Source organism: Lissotriton vulgaris, chromosome 7 (genome assembly GCF_964263255.1).
Source record: "Lissotriton vulgaris chromosome 7, aLisVul1.2, whole genome shotgun sequence".
NCBI classification, from domain to species: domain Eukaryota; kingdom Metazoa; phylum Chordata; class Amphibia; order Caudata; family Salamandridae; genus Lissotriton; species Lissotriton vulgaris.
Window position 1 is genome coordinate 1143922047 of NC_141695.1, and position 22118 is coordinate 1143944164.

General features: G+C 46.8%; 1 protein-coding gene and 1 pseudogene across 4 annotated transcripts in view; both read right to left on the bottom strand.

The window, feature by feature from the left end:
* SH3PXD2B (SH3 and PX domains 2B) overlaps window positions 1-22118 on the bottom strand; it is a 342591-nt gene that overhangs the window by 77381 nt on the left and 243092 nt on the right. The gene's annotated exons all lie outside the window — the stretch shown is intronic.
* Window positions 9315-10158, bottom strand: LOC147703047 (uncharacterized; annotated as a pseudogene). The gene has a single exon (XR_015297134.1). The product of XR_015297134.1 is annotated as an uncharacterized LOC147703047 (transcript).

Consider the following 22118-nt stretch of genomic DNA (forward strand, 5'->3'; position numbering starts at 1 on the left):
AAACAATCCCTGAAAAATCCCAAAAGGCATCCCACTGTGATCAGCAAGGGTGTGAGCTCACTGATTGTTATCCTGTGGACAGCTGGACCTCTCTACACACCGCCTAGTCATTAGCTCGGTCTTCACTCTAACTCTATTGACACTAGTCGCTAAGTGTATCTAAAGCCTTCTTATGTGTGGTTTTCATAGAGAGCCTCTCTCATTTATTTCAGTTTATGAAAGTCATAGCTCCCTGCTATGACATCACTACAGTTGATAACAAAACTGGTTACCCACTGTTGCGAGGTCATAAATGCCTCCCAGGCCAAGTGACCGGGCTCTCAGAGCCGGTGAGCGCAGCTCTGCTGGTCTGCTTTTGACTGAAAGCTGAAAGCACGATTGCATGAGAGCAGAGGAAAGCGTTGAACAGTTCTCTTCAAACTTTTTACTGCTGAGCCCCCGTTTGCAAAATACAAATTATCGAAACCCCCCTCAAACATTTTGACAATTATGCTATTGAACTGGCAATGTTTAAATATGGCCAGACTTACATAAAGAAACCATTGCAGGTGAATTCTGTTACTGTTTTTCAAAATGCAATCAAATACATGCTAGTCAAACATACTATTCTGGTCAGGCAGGTCTTACTAACGTGTAAAAATGTATCCTCGGTGTGATTATGAGGAATTGGGGAGGTGGGGGTTTAGAACAATATTTGAAGTCCCTCCTTTTGACACCTTCTCTCAATCAGGGTATAAATGACAAAAGAGGTTAGTGATGGCCCATTGCAGAGCAGCCTACTGCCGCTCATGTTTTTCCCCAAGGAAAACAAAGCACTGTTATCAGCATAATGTTTCTTGGGCTAGAGCCTGGCTCTTTCGAGGCCCCGAAGGGGGCCCACCCGCAGTTTCAAGACCCTTGGCATAGAACGTAGTGGGTTTTGGTTAAGGGCAGAAGGTAGGATATTTATTCTTCACATTTGCGTCAGGAAGGAGAGGCCATGTTATGTATAGCTCTCTCATTATCCTCTGCCCCTGCACAGAATTTGAAGGTAGGAGCAGATGATTTGGGGGGTCATAAATAACAAAATTTTACATGGATAAAAAATTAATTACAGGGATGTTTTTCATCTCAGGGTTCTGAGTGACATCCTAGACAACTCGAGCTTCGCTCTCTGTGGCTAGCTGACGTCACTCAGATCCCCTGGGTGAAAAACATCCCCAAATTCCACTGTTCTCCATCTATAATTCTATATTTTCTGCACAGGGACGGATTCTGCCCTCGCGCTCAGGGATCAGGGCAACATCATGCTTAGACACCCTTCCTGTGAACACCTTCTAGTGATACCCTGTGCCGCCTCCTTCCTCACGCCTCAACTCCTTAACTCCTCTGCACCATGAATGGAGTGAAAACACTGCAACAGTATCCACCCTTTCTCTCTCTACTGCAGATACACGGCTGGCTTACATGAACACTACCATTTCCTTGTCATAACATGTGTTTACTTTGTGCCGGTGTTTCCGGTGCTCAGCACCCGCACTTAATTGTTAGCACCGGCTCTAGTGACAGTCACAGCACGTGGTGGTGCTTTCTTTTTAGGTCTCGCTGAGCCAATGCGCTTGCGCATTGCTTTGGCGAGAATTATGTAGGGGCTTCAGGAAAGCCTAACAAGAGGGCTTTGGAATGCGGATTATGGCTAGTGCATGTGCGCCGGGCGCGCACTCACAATTTTCTCCCCCCCCCCCCCGTCAGACTTGAAAGGAAGTCGCTTGCACACCACCATTTGTCTAAGCCTCTGCATCAGACTTCAAAGGAAGCTGCTCCCAGCCCCGCCCCCCCCCAATCAGACTTCAAAGCAATGCGCTCCCGAACTTGCTGGCCTCGCTCTTGTGAGCCTTTATTTACTTGTTCTTTGTTGTGTCTCTCTACCCTCTAAGACTACTGTCCCTCCAATCGCTCTCTTTCTGTCTTCCCTAAATATCCCCCCCTTGCTTTCTGGTTTTCCTCTTTCCTCTGCCTCTCTTTCCACTGTCCCTTTGTTCCCCACTTCTCACGTTCTTCTCTTCCTTGCTTCACTCGCCCCTTCCCTCACTCGCTTTTTATTAAATACTCAAACTTATATACCTCCCGGGATGCCACAGCCTCCATAGCTGCACCTCTCTCTTCTTTACCGTCTTTTTTGCTGCAGTCTGTCTTCCATTTGTCGCGCCCATTCCCCCTTACTTCTCCTCTTTCTCTCCCCTTCACTCTGACTCGCCATCTCTTCTTTCTCTCTCGATTCCCCTTTTCTCCTTCTCTTCCCGGCCTCACTTTTTTCCCGTCTCACTGCTCTTTCTCCCCTTTCTTTCCTCCGTTTTCCATCCTCTTCTTCTCCCTTACCTCTGTATATCCTTGTTCTCCCAAGTTATCCGCTCTCCCCTTTCTCTCACCACACACCCCTCCCCTCCTCTCTTCTCTCCCTGCCCCTCGGGTTCTCTACCTGTGCTCCTTGTGGTCTCTTTTTAAAGGTCTCTCTTGGACGTCTCTCCTCCGGCTCTCTCATTGCCCCCCCTCCCTTCCCCAGGGGCCACAGGGGCCTGCCTGCCCGGGCCCCCTCCCTGGGGCCAGCATTAACACTCCTGACACTGGTAACTCTTGCCATTAGAAATGTGGCCTGTGCGGGGGCAGCTGGGCACCGCCGAAAGCTGGGCACAGCTGGCAGAGATGTTTCAGCCAAGGCACAAGTGAGACAGTCACACCTCAGCCCTCTCTCAACACCTCGGGCTGTTACCTGCCTGCGTACAGGTGGACACGAGCCTCACCACCGAGCGGGAGTATGATGGGGGCCATGCTTCCTCCCAGTACCCGCCTTTCATCACCTTCTCTGAGGCGACAGTTCCGTTTCCGGTCTCGTGGGCTTTGAGGTTGTTACATCACTCAGGGATATCACCACATCACTCGGGGACACCACCACATCACTCAGGGACACCACCACATCACTCGGGGACACCACCACATCACTCGGGGACACCACCACATCACTCGGGGACAACACCACATCACTCGGGGACAACACCACATCACTCGGGGACAACATCACATCACTTGGGGACAACACCACATCACTCGGGGACACCACCACATCACTCGGGGACACCACCACATCACTCGGGGAACACCACCACATCACTCGGGGAACACCACCACATCACTCAAGGACACCACCACATCACTCGGGGACACCACCACATCACTCGGGGACACCACCACATCACTCGGGGGCACCGGCACATCACTCGGGGACACCACCACATCACTCGGGGACACCACCACATCACTCTGAGGACACCACCACATCACTCGGGAACACCACCACATCACTCGGGAACACCACCACATCACTCAGGAACACCACCACATCACTCGGGGGCACCGGCACATCACTCAGGGACACCACCACGTCACTCGGGGACACCACCACATCACTCGGGGACACCACCACATCACTCGGGTGCACCACCACATCACTCGGGGGCACCACAACATCACTCGGGGGCAGCACCACATCACTCGGGGGCACCACCACATCACTCGGGGGCACCACCACATCACTCGGGGACACCACCACATCACTCGGGGACACCCCCACATCACTCAGGGGCACCACCACATCACTCAGGGACACCAGCACATCCATCAGGAACACCCCCACATCACTCAGGGACACCAACACATCACTCAGGGACACCATCACATCGCTCAGAGACACCGCCACATCACTCAGAGACACCGCCACATCACTCGGGGACACAGCCACATCACTCGGGGACACCACCACATCACTCGGGGACACCACCACATCACTCGGGGACACGACCACATCACTCGGGGACACCACCACATCACTCAGGGGCACCACCACATCACTCAGGGGCACCACCACATCACTCAGGGACACCACCACATCACTAGGGGACACCACCACATCACTAGGGGACACCACCACATCACTCAGGGACACCCCCACATCACTCAAGGAAACCCCCACATCACTCAGGAACACCCCCATATCACTCAGGGACACCAGCACATCACTCAGGAACACCCCCACATCACTCAGGGACACCACCACATCACTCAGGGACACCACCACATCACTCAGGGACACCGCCACACCGCTCAGGGACACCGCCACATCACTCGGGGACACAGCCACATCACTCGGGGACACAGCCACATCACTCGGGGACACCACCACATCACTCTGGGACACCACCACATCACTCTGGGACACCACCACATCACTCTGGGACACCACCACATCACTCTAATACACCACCACATCACTCTAATACACCACCACATCTCTCAGCCCAACCACATCATCACTCACCACAACAGCACTGTCCTTGCTTGCTACCAATAAGCATTGCCATAGCCAATAGGACTCGCATTAGGAAAGGATAAGCTATTGGCTTTGTGAATAACAATGCCAATAATTTTTATATTTTCAAAGCCAACAAATATTTTAAAAAATGTATCATTTACAATACCAATAGCTCACACTTTCCTAATGCGAGACTTATTGCATTGCAAATGCTTGTTTAATTTAGAGATTTATTATTTGAAAGTTTTATAGAGCGCGAACAAGATCCTTGCGGGTATCAGAGGGATTTACCGTAAATGTGTATAAACAAATCAAACAAAAAAATTAAGCAGGAACAAAAGAATAACAACAGAAAGCTTAATAAAAACAAGCATTTGCAATGCAATAGGTCTCGCATTAGGAAAGTTTGAGCTATTGGTATTGTAAATGACACATTTTTTATTTATGTTTTGTTTTTGAAAATAGCGAAATTATAGCTTTGTCATTTATAAAGCCAATAGTTTTAACTTTCGCAAATATGACACCTATAGCATTTGTAATGCAATATGTGTTGTATGTACGTGACTTGCATGTATTGATATTACAAATAACAATGGCTTTTAATTTTTTTAAATAATTAATACTTAAATAAAAGTCATAGTAATTTATAATGGCAATAGCTTAAACTTTAGTAAATAACTTTTGTGAAGATTATGTTAAGTGTATTTTATTGTGACGAAAATCCAAGAACAGAAGTGAAATATTAACATCTTTTTGTTACATTTGTAATAAAGCTTGAAACATTGAGAGAAAATATTTGAACCAGTTGTTGAATGGTTGCACAGATTGATGCTGTGGTGGCGCTGAGTGATGTTGTGATGGCGAACAAGTGATGCAGTGGCGTTCAGTGAGGCTGTGGTAGCGCATAGTGCTGTTGTGGTGCCCCTGAGTGATGCTGTGGTGGTGCTGAGTGATGCTGTATGCTATGCTATGTTTTGTTTTGCTATCCTATGTTTTGTTTTGTTATTCTATGCTTTGTTTTGCTATCCTATGTTGTGTTTTGTTAGGCTATGTTTTGCTATGCTATGCTATGTTTTGCTATGTTTTGCTATGTTTTGCTATGCTATGTTATGCTTTGCTGTGTTTTGATATGATATGCTATGTTTTGCTATGATAGGCTATGTTTTGTTTTGTTATGCTATGCTATGTTTTGTTTTGTTTGGCTATGCTATGTTTTGTTGTGTTTGGCTACGCTTTATTATGTTTTGTGCTTTGTTTTGTTATGCGATGTTTTGTTATGTTATGCTATGTTTTGTTATGCTATGCTTTGTTGTGTTTTGCTATGTTTTGTTATGCTTTGTTTTGTTATGCTTTGTTTTGTTATGCTTTGTTTTGTTATGCTTTGTTTTGTTATGCTTTGTTTTGTTATGCTATGTTTTGTTATGCTATGTTTTGCTATCCTATGCTTGTTTTTGTTATGCTATGCTATGCTGTGTTTTGTTATGCTATGCTATGCTGTATTTTGTTATGCTATGCTGTGTTTTTTTATGCTATGCTGGTGAGGGTAGGTGTGTGAGGGGATGTGAGGGTGAAGGGATGTGAGGGTGAAGGGATGTGAGGGTGAGGGGGGTGAGGGGGTGTGAGGGTGAAGGGATGTGAGGGTTAGGGGGGTGTGAGGGTGAGGGGTGTGAGGGTGTGGGGGTGTGAGGGGTTGTGAGTGTGTGCGAGGGTGTGTGAGGGTGAGGGGTATGGGGGTGTTAGGGTGTGTGTGTGATGGTGTGTGAGGGAGGGTGAGGGGATGTGAGGGTGAGGGTGAGGGTGGGTGAGGGGGTGTGAGGGTGTGTGAGGGTGAGGGGATGTGAGAGTGAGCAGGTGTGAGGGTGAGGGTGTGTGGGGGTGAGGGTGAGGGGGTGTGAGGGTGTGTGGAGGTAGGGGTGTGAGGGGGTGTGAGGGTGAGGGGGTGTGAGGGGGAGGGGGTGTGAGGGTGAGGGGGGGTGAGAGTGAGGGGGTTTGAGATTGAGGGGGTGTGGGGGTGAGGGTTGTTGTGAGGGGTTGTGGGGGTGAGGGGGGGTGAGGGTGAGGGTGAGTCGCGTACTTGTGCTGGTTTTCTTCTGGGATTAAGCCTCTCTTCATTAATATGCTGCCTGTGAGCCTGCTTTCAGCCTTGCCTAACGGGAGGGGCCTTGCTGTGTCTGAAGGTGACAATGGTAGTTCTTGAACCCTCAGGAACTCTGTGGGTTCCGACGTCAACATAATTCAGCACTCGGACCTTTCACCTCACAGACCCCACGCCAGACGCATGCTTTTTTAAACGACTCCAGCTAGATGCCCGCCTAGTTCAGTGCCTTAATGCAGGACGAGTTCGTCTTATGTTCGAAATAGACCCTCTCTTGTGCAGAATAACCGCTCACGCTTCTTTAACAAGTGGGGGTTGGTGTGATTCCTTCCCGTAATCACGGGCTGTCATTGAAAATTGGGTTACTCCCATACAGACAGACCTCGGCAAAGATAACAAGAACCAGCCACTGAAGTGTCTACATTCTGAAACAGCCCACTTCTCACTTGGTATATAGCTACAGCAGAGAAAGCATCGTTAACAAGCTCTTGGAATTTCTGTGGGGAGGGGGGGGGGGGGGGGGGAATGGGAGACAAAGTACGGCCGGCCGTGGGCAGCAACAGCAGGGGTGACTAATTAGGGGGAGGAGAAATGCCTGAGCAAACGGCAAGCTCGTGCACGGGCACATAAAAACAATGGCCTTGGGTAGTTTAGCTGAGACCAAACGAAAGGATGTACGCAACGCCTTCTCCTAAATGCCCCTGACCGTACATATCACACTCAAAGGGCAGCAAAGCGAAATCAGAACACACGTATTGAAACTGCTCTGGATTTTCGCCACCACAACAACATCAGCAAAAACAAGCGCAGGGTAGTCACAAGACTATATTTTATTGGCTTTGCCCGCATTTTTATGTTAAAAGCAGTAAAAAAAAACATTCAATAACTTAATGAGCATTCGAAATCACCGCCGCAGCCCTGCTCCGTGTAAACCGGAAGTCAGGCACTTTTGGCCGAGACGGGGGCGGGGCCTGCAATCCAGCAGGAAGTTCCGCCCGCCGCCGCCGAGGAAGCAGTGAAGCCGGCCGACTCCGACCAGCGCTGCAGAGGAGACACGAAACACGCCGAAAGAGCCCGGTGAGTGGGAGGGGAGGGGAGGGCCAGGGCTAATGTGAAGGCCTGTGTGTATGCGTGTGTGCGTGCGTGTGTGTGTGTGCATGTGTGTGCGCATGCGTGACTGTGTGTGATTGAGAGAATGCGAGGCAGGGGATAGTGTGCCTGCGTGTGCATGCGCGCGCCTGTGTGTGTGTGCGTGCATGCAGAGGGGTGGGGGCTGCCTGTGTCTGTGTGTGAGCGAGGGCTTGCGCCTGTGTGTGTGCGTGCGTGCATGCAGAGGGGTGGGGGCTGCCTGTGTCTGTGTGAGAGCCAGGGCTTGCACCGCGCATGCGCAGGTATCAAGACGCGCGCTCCCGCGAGGAAAAACGCTCGTAACAGATTGGTGTCCTCATTCCCAACTCATTCCCCATACGGGCTGCAAAAGGTCTGAAGCAGACACTCTCAATGCTCACGCATTGAGAGTAAGGTCTGCTCGACCTAACAAAGGATAAATCAAATATTAAGTATAAGCAGGACCATGATGAATAGCAGCAAAGACAATCACAGTTAGAAGGAAATATCAAATAAGGTGCAGAACCGGACGGGTCGGTCTGAAGGGTGATGGAAATACATTGATGATAAAAACTTCAAATAAAAGGATCAGACTATACCTATAAAAATCCGAGCAGTGAGGTGCACTGCAAGGGTGAAATATGAGGATCATGGTAGCGACAAAAATTGAGTAGGTTGATAGGCAGGATAAAAAGGAGAGCAGTGAGGTGCACAGCAAGGACGAACCATGTGGAACATGGTAGTAGCAAAAATTGGTTAGGCTGATAGGTAAGATGAGTGGAGTTCTCATAGTCAAGTGAGGCTATGTTTACGTAAATTTTGCCATGAGGATGCCTTTTACTTCCAGTTTGAAGGAAGAGGTGGAGGGGTTCAGTCTTATTTCTGGTGGAAGGGCATTCCATATCCTGGGTGCCATTCCCGAAAAGGAACGATTATACATTTTTTTCTTATTGAATTTTTGTGGCTTCAGAAGGAGGTTTTCTGCACTTCTTGTTGATCTTGACCCTCCAGATATTATGAGTTTTTGTGTGAGATAGCTGGGTGCATTATGATGTAAGGCCTTGTGCGTCATGCAAGCTATTTTCAGGTGGATTCTGGCTTCAAATGGCAGTCAGTTTGAAGTTTTTAGATCAGGGGAGATGTGGGCCCTTCTTTTCGAGCCAGTGAGGAGTCTCGCTGCCGCGTTGGTGGAGGCTCTTAGAGGAGCTGTGGTGGCTTTGGGGAGACCGCATAACGTGACTCTTCCATAGTCCATTTGAGGTAGAACTAGAGCCTGAACCGCTAACTTGAAGTCATTGGGAGGTAGGAAGGGCTTCAGCTTCCTTAATGTATTGATCTGAAAGTTTGCTCCCTTCGTTGCATTGCTAATATGCTTCTGCATGGTCGTACTCCTACTGTTTAAAGAACTCATGGAGTATAATTGCTCTAAAATTCGATCATTTGCCACCACCGATAACCAAGTTTATTAAGAAGTATTTTAATGTTATATTCAGTCTTCCTCTCATATATACAAATCCCTACATAGGTATTTTAGCAAGCGTTTTTTTCCTACAGTGTTTACATGATAAATTATATCTCTTTTACTATAATTCCTGCAATGGGAACAAATCCAAAGGGGTATTCTCCTCGTTCTTTCACAATTTTACACTTTGTGGGCCGAGCGATTCTTTTGTATTGTGGAAATGCCTTTTGGTTTGACATTGACATCTGATGACTTTGACATTGATGGAACCCAGTGCATCCTCCAATTTTGTATTCTCGTTTACTTTATGCTGAGTGGTTATTTTTCTTCACATGCGGAACAACCGTATCGTTGTAGAATTTTTTCAGCTTTGGCTCAGTCGACTTCCAGAACTTAGCATCAAACTTAACAGGAGCATAGGTGGTCTCCTTCTCGGTGTACACCACAAAGTCAGTCTTCTTACGCCTGTGGTTGCCATCTGTGTCTGCACCTGTGTGTAGTATGGATGGTCTTTCTTGAGAGTGTAGGAACCACCAGCTGGGGTCAAGCAGAAGTTGTCATCTTTGCAGGCTTCTCTTATTGTATGGTCTTTGTGTTTGTACGGGCACTTAACCTACAGGAGGCCAATGGGCTTCCCAGTAGAGCTGTTCGTAACAACACCATCTGGAGTGGCAGCCAGCCAGGTCTTCTCTGTCGGTGAATGAAGGTGCCACAATCTTCAACTTTGATGCCTCCTCTTGCATTCCTGGACTAGAGGGGCTCATATTCCTGGACTGCCCTCTTTCATTCTGAATTCCCCAGGACGTAGCTGGGGGTCTGTATGACAGGACTCTGACCCAAAACTGCCTTGAGATAAGACTGTGGCACCTCTGAACTCTTGTCATTCTTAAAATGGCTGTTAGCAATCTTGTGTGCTACAGAAGCTGTTATGCGGTTTTCTCGCCATTCATGCCATTTTGGGTTGTCTCGCTGACGACGTGTTTCCTTCTCTATTGCTTTGACTGCCTTCCCCAGGGTCTTATTGGACGATGTTGCTCTGCTTGTTTGATGGGATTGGGCACTTCTGGCAGGCATGTAAGAGGGAACAGACCTGGTGGCACCCCTAGAGTGGGTAACCTGAGCACTGTGCATGCCCGTAGTGAAGGATGTTGTTGTTATCTTTGCCCTTCCTGAAGCTGGGTTACACCTTGTGGAGCTTGATTTGAATGTTGGGGCCCTGGCACACTTAAAGGAGGATCTGTTTCCCCCTCTGGAGGCAGCACTTGCAGAGCCCCTTTGTGTAAGGTAATTCCTGTGTTGACCTCCTAGCTCCGGTGGACGCCTGCCCCCTGCTGCCGCTTCTTCTCTGTGTCTGCAATGCAACAGTGTGAAGTAATAACAACTCCCTTCCGATGCCTGTTGAGTAATACCAGACTTTCATGACATTATTATAGCTTGGTGTGGCCTGGAATAGTCTGAATTGTCACACTTGTAGGAGTGCGATGGTTGGGTGTTATGTTGGTACTGTCATTGGCAGCGCTGGCACGGTACGGGTGGTGCAGGATGCAGTCGCCTTCCGAGAAGGGCCCTGGCACCTCATTTTTTACAAATTAAGCACTGCTTGTCACCCATCTCTCCTGCAAACGGGTATAAATCTACTCCACTCCTCCCTCGTCCACGGGCGCTGTCTCTGTACATCTCTTTGAATCTCAGCTTGCATGAAAATGAGAATGTCAAGTACAGGAGGGCGCGGGAGGGGTCGAAGGTTCCGATGCAGCAGCGCAGGAAGAATGGGACGCATTAAAGGCGGAATGACGGATGCAGCTCTTAAGTAATGAAGTCCTGGGCAGAGGCACTCAGTGTAATGAAACACAGGACCGAGGGCGGGGAGGGGGAGGTGGGGTGTAACTCGCAGACCGGCGCTGGATTCTATGAGAAAGCCTCCACAGGCCGAGGTAGGTCTCTATCAGGGCACAAGTCCTACAAAAAGAAGTGGGGGGACGCTGACGTCACGACAGTAAGTGACGTCACGAAAGAGGCCAAAGAGGGAATGTGTGGCCCCATTTGCTCCAGTAATAAGTGAGGGGACGCTGTCCACCTGCGTGGTACCCCGACTCGAGTCCTGACTCTCGATGAAGTCAGGAGAGCTGGGCAGCCTACGTGGTACGTCGCTTGCTCTGACAATCGGCTGACTCTCGTCAGCTCTACTGGCCTTTCAGAGGGTACTTGGAAAACAAAAAAAAGTGGTTTGTGGAATGCTTGCCTCGCTGCTGGAATTACGCTGAACAGCATTCCAATCCATCGTTTTCTTGCCCACTTTAACACACCAGCCAGACCATCCATTTGCAAACGAGACTTGGTCTTGTTCCAATATGAACAGTCTAGTCTTGGCCACCATGCCAGGTCCCCTCCAGGAAGGAAAGCGAGCAACCCACAGGTTAAGGAAGGCCTTCCCTTCCAGGTGGCCTTAGGCTTAACCTGGTGCAGGGCCGAGAAGCCCATGATGTGAGCACACAGATGGTGCTCAAACCAAGGAGCAAGGTTGTCACCATCACACGTGATAGTGAACAAAGGGGCACCTAACTGTAGGTGAAGCTGGAGCAAAAAGCGCCACAGAGACATCAGAAGGGTGCAAAATGGAGGGGAGTGGTGCGAGTGAGGAATCGCCACAGCCGTTGGCCCGCGGTCCTTAAACGGGGCCAGCAGGAATGGCAACCAGCCATGTTGAAGGAAAGCCCCAAGTGAACTGCGTCACACTCACAGGCCTTCATTAATAAAGCGAAGCTCGAGTCCTGTGAAAAGTAAGCACGGGCACCTGCAGCAAGGGTGCGTTTGCGCATACCATGTGCACTTATGCCGCCTCATGAGTGAGGGATGAAATTCATGCTTGATTTAACCGCAGCTAATGTACACTACCAAGTTCCCTACAAGCTGCCCCCGAATACGGTGTTAAAAAAAGAAGTCATAATGGAAACTGGAGCAGTGGCGTTAGGTATCCATCGCAGACTTTCTGCTTAGGGCACTGCCCCACTCTAGCCGCAGAATGAGAAATACATGCACCATCACAAGCTATATGATGCCTAATAAAACATTATTTTACACAGGGCTTCTCATTGGGTAGACTGTGTTGAACGAACCTTTCAAATCTAAGCAGCAGATTCGACTTACAACAGGTGACTGAATGACTTTCATCCTGCCCTACAATTCGTGCCGGCTTGTCTTAGCGCGAGGCTCCAGGTGAGAGGACAGGAGTGACATACATTAGGGGCCAGAAGGGAAGTCCGTTGTCAGACTGCAAACTGTAAAAATTCAGACCGACCCAAAGTTTCACACACTTTACGGTTTGAAAGTTCGCCAACTGAGGCCAGCAATTTTATAGTGTGGGCGAAGAAATACCCACCGCCACGCCACGCCAGGGGTGCTGAGCAAGGGCTGTCGGGTCCAAGGCGTGGCGGGGGCACGCCTTCCTGGAGTCAGCACTGAGCCCATTGAAGAGGCCAAGGGACCGGTGCCAGGGCCGCAGGGCTCGCACCTCGGCCAGGTCTGCCCACGCGGTGCCTCATCCGAGGTGGGACCGCAGAGTGTATAAATAGCGAGGGAAGGCAGGCAGGAAAACCACATTTATAATCAGCAGTTGTACTTCCAATCACAGGTTAACTGTTCGGAGTCGAGCCCAAAAGGCGCCATTGGACGCAGATCGACGGGCCAGGGGCGCGTCACACAAGGGCCCTCAGTCACACACACGTCACTGGAAACAGGAGCATGTTTCATATGTATTCTTCACACCCACTAAATACTCCCTCTCGTCCACCCTCCCCCTTGTTACTGGGGGTCGGCTGCAGGACCACGCACAGGGAGGCACCAGCTTTAGTTTGAGTATTGCTATTGGAAATGCCCTCTCCTGAATGGGCGAGGCTCCCTGAACAGCCGTACCAGCCCTATAAATGGATAGAACGTCAAAACATAGATGGCAAATATATTGACTGCAAATCAAACACCCACAAGGTACACAAAAAATAAACATACTAAAATATGCACCTACATATCTGTAAAAATATAACGCATCGAACCTTTCCTTAAAACAGTTATACAAGGGGTACCTAACCCCATAAGCTAGGGTTTTCTTGCTGACACTGAAATACCCCTTCCAGTGTGCCCGCTCCTCCTCCCAGCATGTACAACCTTTTCCCACTAGTAGGTCTGTATCTGTGTGATAAACATTTACATTCATGCATGTCTGTGTGCCCTGTGCTGCGGGGTTGCCCTGCTTCCTTTCGGAGGGTCATTGGCTTCTGTGGCCATGCTCACATTAGCATGAAACGCCCAAGTGCCCTTATGCCCCTGCCCCACATCCTGCCTCAATGGAGGCTTGTTTTCAGCTCTCTGGCTGGGGACGCCGAATCAATGGTTGCAGTGTGCCAGCTCAGGGGAAAGCCCCACACCCCTCTTTGTCGCTGACAGAGTGACAGCCACATTCTGAAAAGATGCTTCCCTCCCACTGGAGCTTGGCCCTCCTCCAAAGCCCCATATCTGTGTATATGTTGGGACTGCTTGTCCACGTACATGCTGAAGTGTGTGCTTTTCAAAATTACCTGCTGGTAATTCTGGGACCCATCACGCTTCAGCTGGTACCAACAAGTCGGGAAGAAGTTCTGACCAGAGGCTCTGCCTGCAGGTGGGCTGCTAGAAGAGGAGGAGAACCCCCAGAATGAGGAGTTGGCGAGGAGCCCATTAACTGCTCAGCCTTCGAGACCCTAGATGCTGTCTGGGTCAGGGATGAACTACAATGAAGGAGGCTGTCCAATGACTCAAGCCAATTATAGCGGTGAATTGTGAAAGACACGAGAGGAATGGACTACCAGCCCTGATTGGAAGGTTTACTCATCTTTGCTGATGAAATAACTGTACTTTCCAAGGAAGTACCACCAGGCATTAAAGCCCAATGCATGCCCCGCCGTACGTGCTGGACTCAGTGTACAGGTCTCAGATTGCTTATGGCGGGCTCTCTGGATGTTCAGAGACTCATGATACTCATAATCACCTCTGTTTTGTGAGACATGGAATGGATTACACCTGGGCTCATACCGGTCTCTGGACCTCAGACTTCAGTCCGTTGGTCAATTTCCATTGCCTCTGGAGTCCTGAGGGCCTAAACGGACCACAGGCCTGACGGAGCTCAATGGAAAAGTAATTTTTGACCACGAGTTGTGGTTATCAATTTATTGTGCTTTCACATTTTCTGACTAATCATTAACAACTGTCGTAATGAGTCCCCGGAAGGAATTAAAGTAAACTGACCGAAAGTGGCTCCTTCCAAGATCTAGGAAGATTGAGGACCCAGTATCCTGAAGGCACCTCTAAATGTATTCACTCACCAGAAGCCCCAAATGAAAACCAAGAGTCAAGGGAGGCTATGTGGACACGGTGAGACATTATAGAACTCATGCCTATGTGTATCCTATTAAAAAAAAAGATTTCAGTCTGCTGTTCTGAGTTGTCGGGCCCACTGGACATTTTCTAGTGAATGCTGCCACAAAGGCCCCCAACTAGCTTAGCTATTCTGAACAGCTTCAGGTAGATGTAGTTGACTTAGTTGGTCCCCTAGAAGACTGTTACATCAGTTGGCTATGCCATTGGTGATACCGTGCAGTAGGCCTAAAGCCATGGGCCCTTCCACAGTGTTTACGAGAGTGAGCTGTCCATGGGGAGGACTTTGCCCCTAGAGACTAAAATGAAGTTGTGTATTGGATCATACCTTAAGAATCAAGCACTAGGCACATCAGGTTTTTACTTTTGTACTCCATTGAACCACTCTATTGTTATTACTGTGGGTTCGATACGTTTTGCCTTTTAAAGAAATATCTCGTTACACATCCATCTTTGAGTGGAATAACTTATTTAATATGCTATTTTGTACCGGAGACCAAATCTCTAATCACTTCCTAGAGGAACGCATTACCACCTGAACCCAGCCACCACAGGAGAATATGAGAAACAAATTCTGCCACCACAGGAGAATATGAGAAACAAATTCTGCCACCACAGGAGAATATGAGAAACAAATTCTGCCACCACAGGAGAATATGAGAAACAAATTCTGCCACCACAGGAGAATATGAGAAACAAATTCTGCCACCACAGGAGAATATGAGAAACAAATTCTGCCACCACAGGAGAATATGAGAAACAAATTCTGCCACCACAGGAGAATATGAGAAAAGTTCTGGTGAAAGCACAAAACAGAAACTGTGATCCTGAAATAGTGAGGAAATACAAAAGAGTCGAATAATGATACTAGCCAGTATTTCCTACACAAGAAAACACAGCCACACAATCTCAATCTTTTTTTCTCTCTCTCTCGCTCTCTCGCTCTCTCTCTTTTTCTCGTATCTAAAATGTACACATACACCCCCCGTTGGGGGTAGCTGTTCACGCTTTACAAATGACTAAAATAAATAAATAAGTAAATACATATTTCCCTATCAGCCACAGGACCTGCAGAAAAAGCCAGACAGCCCCAAATACAAGAGAATTATTATAGTAGTAATTCAGATCAGTCCCACAAGCATGAAGTGATTTTGGGTGGGTTTTGCCAATTGGTTTTACATTTATGATGGCAATACCGTTGACTGATCTTCCACTATATAGTTCTTATTTTTAAACTCTATCTTCTAATGAAACCCTGCAGGGACCTGTGCGCACCGTCAAACAAACTACTCCGGGGAATGCGTGATGATGCATGTCTTACTTACGGCAGCCTTTGTAGCACCAACACTAACAGAAGCACAAGCCAATCCCACAACAGTGCACAGCAACATAGTCAACAGACAGGCTACTCATGCAATGACTTGGTTAATCCAGAATAACAACGTGTGGTAAGGGAGAGGGGGTCTAGTGCTAATTTTGGGCTCCCACATGAGTAATTTATCTGATCCTGGGCAAATACTTTTTCACCACGCCTCAATTCCCTAATTTGCTAGAATTGGGTGTGTCTGTAGGCAATTCATTTTTTAGCATGCGCTATAAATAATGACATGCCAAACCCATACAACTGCCTATGCACTGCCTACAGTGTCTTAAACCACATTATTAGAAGCAAATAAATTACTGCAGGGCAATCCTAATTACATATTGCCATGCAGTCCATACGATGAACTACACAAACACGCTTTTCTGGTATGTTTAAACTTTAGAACAGCTAAATAACCAGGTAGAGCCAAAGGGTTATGAGGAACTGACAACGCTCTTATATACTAAAGAAAACCCCACGTCAGCCATGAAACCTCTATTATGTATTATGAAAATCTGAAAACGCAACCCACCATGGAGACCTGCTACAATGGTCCACAAACCCTTACAGTAGCGTCATAACCTTTACCGTGGCCTCAGCAACACGTAAAACATCAGCCAATCCACACAAAAGCTGTAGAGATGGTATAACATCTTGTGTGTCCCTTATAGCAGTGATACAATCTGCAGAACTGCCTAGTAGCGGCTGCTTAACCAGACATCTTCAACGGCCCTTTAAGAATCCTGCAACACTGATGCAATCCCTACAACAGCCTCCTAAATCACCTCTCCAATATCTTACTCTATAACTCCATCAGTCGTGCAACTCGAATGACTAGAAGCAAAAATCTCTACCTCCACCAGTGCAATAAATACTGCAACATCCATTGAACCCCTATGATGGTCCATTCAACACACAAAGTAACAAGGCAGCTTGTACAACAAACCATACAGAAATACAGGTCTATTACCCTTCGGCCTGCCATAATTAAAAAGATGGAAGAACACCCAGCCTGAAGGCTCTCCGGCCTGCTGGAATCCGGGCGATTGCTGGATTGGTCCTAATCAGGGTCCTGCAATAGACATGGCACAGAGTCAGTCAAACAAGCCGTGCTTGACAAGCTGAGATGCATAGGAGATCTGCGCCTCCCTAAAGTCACTCTCTTGGACTGATCAACAACTTTGGACATGGTTAATAATTGCATTCTAGTTGATCAGTATCTGACATAAAGGTAGTGGGCATTTCGGTCCCAGCACAGCAGTGTTTCAGGTCCTTTCTGGCTGACAAGTAGCAGATAGCAGTCCTGTCACCATTTGTTTCCAAGTAATTTCGAATAATTTATGGAGTGCCTCTACGCTCAGCCTTGTCACCTATTTTGTTCACTATCTAAATGCAGCCACAAAGAGATCTGATTAAGTCCAACAGCTTCAAAGCACCCTCTTACGCGGATGACATCAGCTTTTACTAAGATTTGACTATCAGATGCCTACTAAGACCAACCGCATGAGTGTCTGTTTTCTCTAAGGCCAGAACAGGATGATACCAAATATCTTAAAACTTATTTGAAAGAAGACCGAGATCCTTCTAATTGGAGGTCAGATGGTCTGGCTTATACTTTATGGGCAACTTTTATGGGCAACTGCCCCACCCAGGTTAACTTGTTATAAAATCTTGGTATCAGACTTGACTGGGAACTTTAATTCGAGGACCAAATTCAGCAATTGTGGTCTGGCTGTTTCTCATCTTTAAACTCTTCGATGCTGATGACGGCTCCCGGCCGGCCCGTCATGCGTCACGGTGGGCTTGTGCTGATGACGGTCGGGAGCCGTCATGACCACGCCCGCGATCAGAACCTTCAGCACTGCGGCGGAATTTGCGCCGCAGTGATGAGGTTAAAGGCTCTATGAAAGGTTGCCCCATTCATCCCACAATTTTGTCTACAGCAACTCAGTTCCCAGATTCTTTTTCACCAGAGCTACACTAACAGCATCTACCTAGGGTTGACTGCATCCCAGTTAAAAAAAAAAAGCTTCAATGTGTCCTAGATACGGCAGTTAGACTGATTAAAGGTCTCTGCAAATCTGACCACATGTTGGCGTCCTACAGAGAACTGTATTAGTTGCTGGTCCCTCAAAGGATTAACTTCAAAGGCTTTGTATGATTCACACGACCCTTCTCTGAACATGTTCTCAACTTTTACAATGCAACATCCATTACAGCACATTCCATTAAAACGCATGCCATTACAACGAATTTTTAAAAACTACCTTTACAACGCATTTTTTACAACGCAACATCCATTACAACGCATTCCAACACAAAGCATGCCATTAGAACAAATTTTTAAAAACTACCTTTACAACGCATTCCAATACATCGCATACTACCTTTACAACGCATACCATTACAACCCATAACATTACATTGCATGTAAGGTAAGTATTGGATAGTGCAGGGGTAAAAATTACTATTCTAACTCCAGGGGGCTGCAACAGTAGGGCTAAGTGTTGAATAGTGTAGGGGTAAAAATTACTATTCTAACTCCAGGGGGTGCAACAGTAGGGTAAGTGCTGGATAGTTTAGGGATAAAAATTACTGTTCTAACTTCAGAGGGTGCAACAGTAGAGTAAGTGTTGGATAGTGTAGGGGTAAAAATTACTATTCTAACTCCAGGGGGTGCAACAGTAGAGTAAGTGTTGGATAGTGTAGGGGTAAAAATTACTATTCTAACTCCAGGGGGTGCAACAGTAGGGTAAGTGTTGGATTGTGTAGGAGTACTATGTGTTGTAATGCTATGCGTTGTAATGGTATGGGTTGTAATGACTGCGTTGTAATGTCATGCATTGTAGTGGTATGCGTTGTAGTGTCATGCGTTGTAATGGTTGCGTTGAAATGGCATTCGTTGTAATGGATGGTGCGTTGTAAAAGTTTCGTTGTAATGGTAGTGCGTTGTAAAAGTTGCGTTGTAAAGGTTGTTTCCCATATATTCCTCTTCAACAATACTCGACGGGTGAGCTGGGGCTAATAATGATGGATAGATTGTTGAGACTACCTAATTTTTTTTTTAAAACAGATTTTATTTGTCACAGTTCACATATATTGCATAGCTCCGCAACCCGGAGACTGCTGCACACACCAATGAGACAACAATAATGCATTTGACTTTTATAACGAAACAAGCCCCCCCCACCCACCCCCGATTGTGTTAATGCCACAACTAAAGAAGGATTACATCTCTGGAACAGCGCACTGAGTCCATCAAACACCCTGCAAATCCCAAACTCCATCCACCCATCAATTTGGCAAGCAAGCAACCCCCTCCGGCGGCGGGTCCAGTTCCAGCCCCCGGTAGTCCACCCATTTTTTTCAAATGTTAAAATGTTTACGGGGGCATCCCCTGGCAATAAAGATCGGCAGCTCGAGCCCCATGCAAAAGTCCATCCTATTCCTCCATGCAGCCAATGGCGGAGCCCGGGGCGCCTTCCAAGCCCTGGCTATGTCCCTCTTTGACAGATGGGAAAAAGTTTAGGAGGACCCAACACTAGATTATGGAGGACGGTGGGGAAAACAATTCTTAAAGAAACACAAACGTCCTAGGTCGGTGGACAACGAAGGTTGTGTCTTATTTTAGTGTTGGACAGATGGGCATGATAATCGTAGCCTATAATATTTGTAAATAAGGGGGGGGGGGCGTAAATTCCACGGGAAAGGCAAAGAGTACACACTTATGCAATTAATTATCCAAATACGGAAAATTGCGCACTATAATTTCTGGAGTAGACACGGGTAAAAGACAGATTCTTAAGTAGTTGCTTCAGATATCTTAAAACAATATTCCAAGACTAATTACATCATTATGACAAGAATGAAAAACATTTTTGATTTAAAAGCATATCACCACATGTGTTTGGTAACAATATATAAATTTTATTACACTTTGTCAATTTACAAAATATATTAAAAACCACTTTAAAAACATTTAGCATCGACCTTTTGATTCTGTGTTTACATTGACATTTTACCAAAAATATTGTGATGATCATGCCGATTGCTAAATGTTTTTAAAGTGGTTTTTAATATATTTTGTAAATTGACAACGTGTAATAAAATTTATATATTGTTACCAAACACATGTGGTGATATGCTTTTAAATCAAAAATGCTTTTCATTCTTGTCATAATGATGTAATTAGTCTTGGAATATTGTTTTAAGATATCTGAAGCAACTACTTAAGAATCTGTCTTTTACCCGTGTCTACTCCAGAAATTATAGTGCGCAATTTTCCGTATTTGGATAATTAATTACATAAGTGTGTACTCTTTGCCTTTCCCGTGGAATTTACGCCCCCCCCCATTATTTACAAATATTATAGGCTACGATTATCATGCCCATCTGTCCAACACTAAAATAAGACACAACCTTCGTTGGCGTTGTCCACCGACCTAGGACGTTTGTGCCTCTTTGACAGATGCCGCTTATATCTATTGCCCCCAATACCCTCCATCACATGTAGCAAGGCCAATCGCGGCGTGCGTGGACGCTCCCATGCCAATACCTCTGACAGGCAGGAGAACAACACCCTCCAATATCAATGCAGCGCAAGGCAACCCCAGACTGTATGCATAAGCGTGCCCTCATCTGTCCCAGCAGAGACCTTATGGTCTTGACAGTTGAGACAGCAGTGAGGATCTCCAAAGAAGAATTGGATGAAATCGCTAAACTAGAGGCTGAAATTAGCACAAATCCAACTATAGCTGATGCGAAGGCACCCTCGATGTGACGTCCCTATACACTCAGATTCCCCAGGATGAGGCAGTGGCAGTGCTTACATTTTTTTTAGACTTCAGACCCAGACCTATGTGAGTACCCACAAAATTTCTGGTAGATCTTGCATCCTTCGCATTGAGAAAAAACTATTTCTGCTTCAACAGGGAGTTTTATTATCAAGTCAAGGGGGTGGCAGTGGGCTGCTCCTTTGCACCGGAGCTAGCAGTATTATTCATGTCTATGTACGAAAACACCTATGTACATAATAATAATCCATTCGGCCATCATATAGGGACTTGGTTACACTTTATCGATGACGTCTTCATGGTGTGGACAGGAGGCAGTAACAACTTGTCCCTGTTCCACCAATGGTTCAATTCCAGAACACCGGATATCAAGTTCAGTCTTGCTCAGTCAGCTACTAAAATTCCATTCCTTGATGTAGAAGTATTCCCCAAAGCAGGCACACTTGCGACGACTTTGTTCATCAAATCCACCGACCGAAATAAAGCTCTACTGTTTGACAGTAATCATCCAAGAAGTCTCAGGGAAAATCTGCCTTACGGTCAGTTTTTGCGTGTACGCAGAAATTGTACATACAATGAAGACTATCACTATCACGCAGACAACTTGGTGTCTAAACTGACCCAAAAAAGCTCGTTAAAAACTGCATGAGGAGGGCCAGATGGACGCCCAGAGAGGCACTCCTGGAGCGTAAAAAGAAATCTGAATTTTGAAACGCCAAGTGTGCGTCACTACCTTTTGCCCAAATGCCAACCAGCTCAAATGTGTCATTGGACAAAACTGGCATCTGGTAAAAAATCTAGATGCCAGTTTAAAAGAACTCCCCCTATTCGCCTTTAAGAAATAGAGTAGTGTGGCCAACCACGTAGTACGAGCGGCCATGCCAGTTGAAGCGCAACCAACTCTGCGCCAATTGATGGGTATGCCTCCAGTGACAGAACACCACAAATGTGGTACATGCCTATGTTGTGAAACCACAGTAGAAGGGTCGTTATTTCAACATAATGGAATTTCATGGAAGCATGATGCTTTCAGCAACTGCAAATCTAAATTTGTAGTGTACGGGATAAAATGCCCATGCGAACGCCTTTACATCGGCAAAACAAACCAGGAAGTGCGCCAGTGTATCTCCCATCATAAATCATGACTGAATAGAAAAGTGGAAAATGCGCCCTTGGTTAATCACTGGGCACGGATGCAACATCAAACCAGCGATTTGAGGTGGACAGTTATATCAAAGGTCGAGAAAGATCCCCGTGGAGGCGACTGGAATCTCAAATTATCCAAGAGAGAGGCATTTCTTATAGTTAAATTCGACACGGCAATATCGGGCCTTAACGAGTTGAGGGAAATCTATAAACTATAAGGATGCGATTTCTTTAAAAAAAAAACTTAAATGACGCCATGAATATCCCGTAAGTATCCTTGTCATTGTCCCTTGTAGATCAAATCATGTTTAGCTATTAAAGTCACCCATATCTATGTACAATCAACCGGGCTGACAAGCTATCCGCCACGCCCCTTATGGGTTGTCCTTGTGTAACTATCC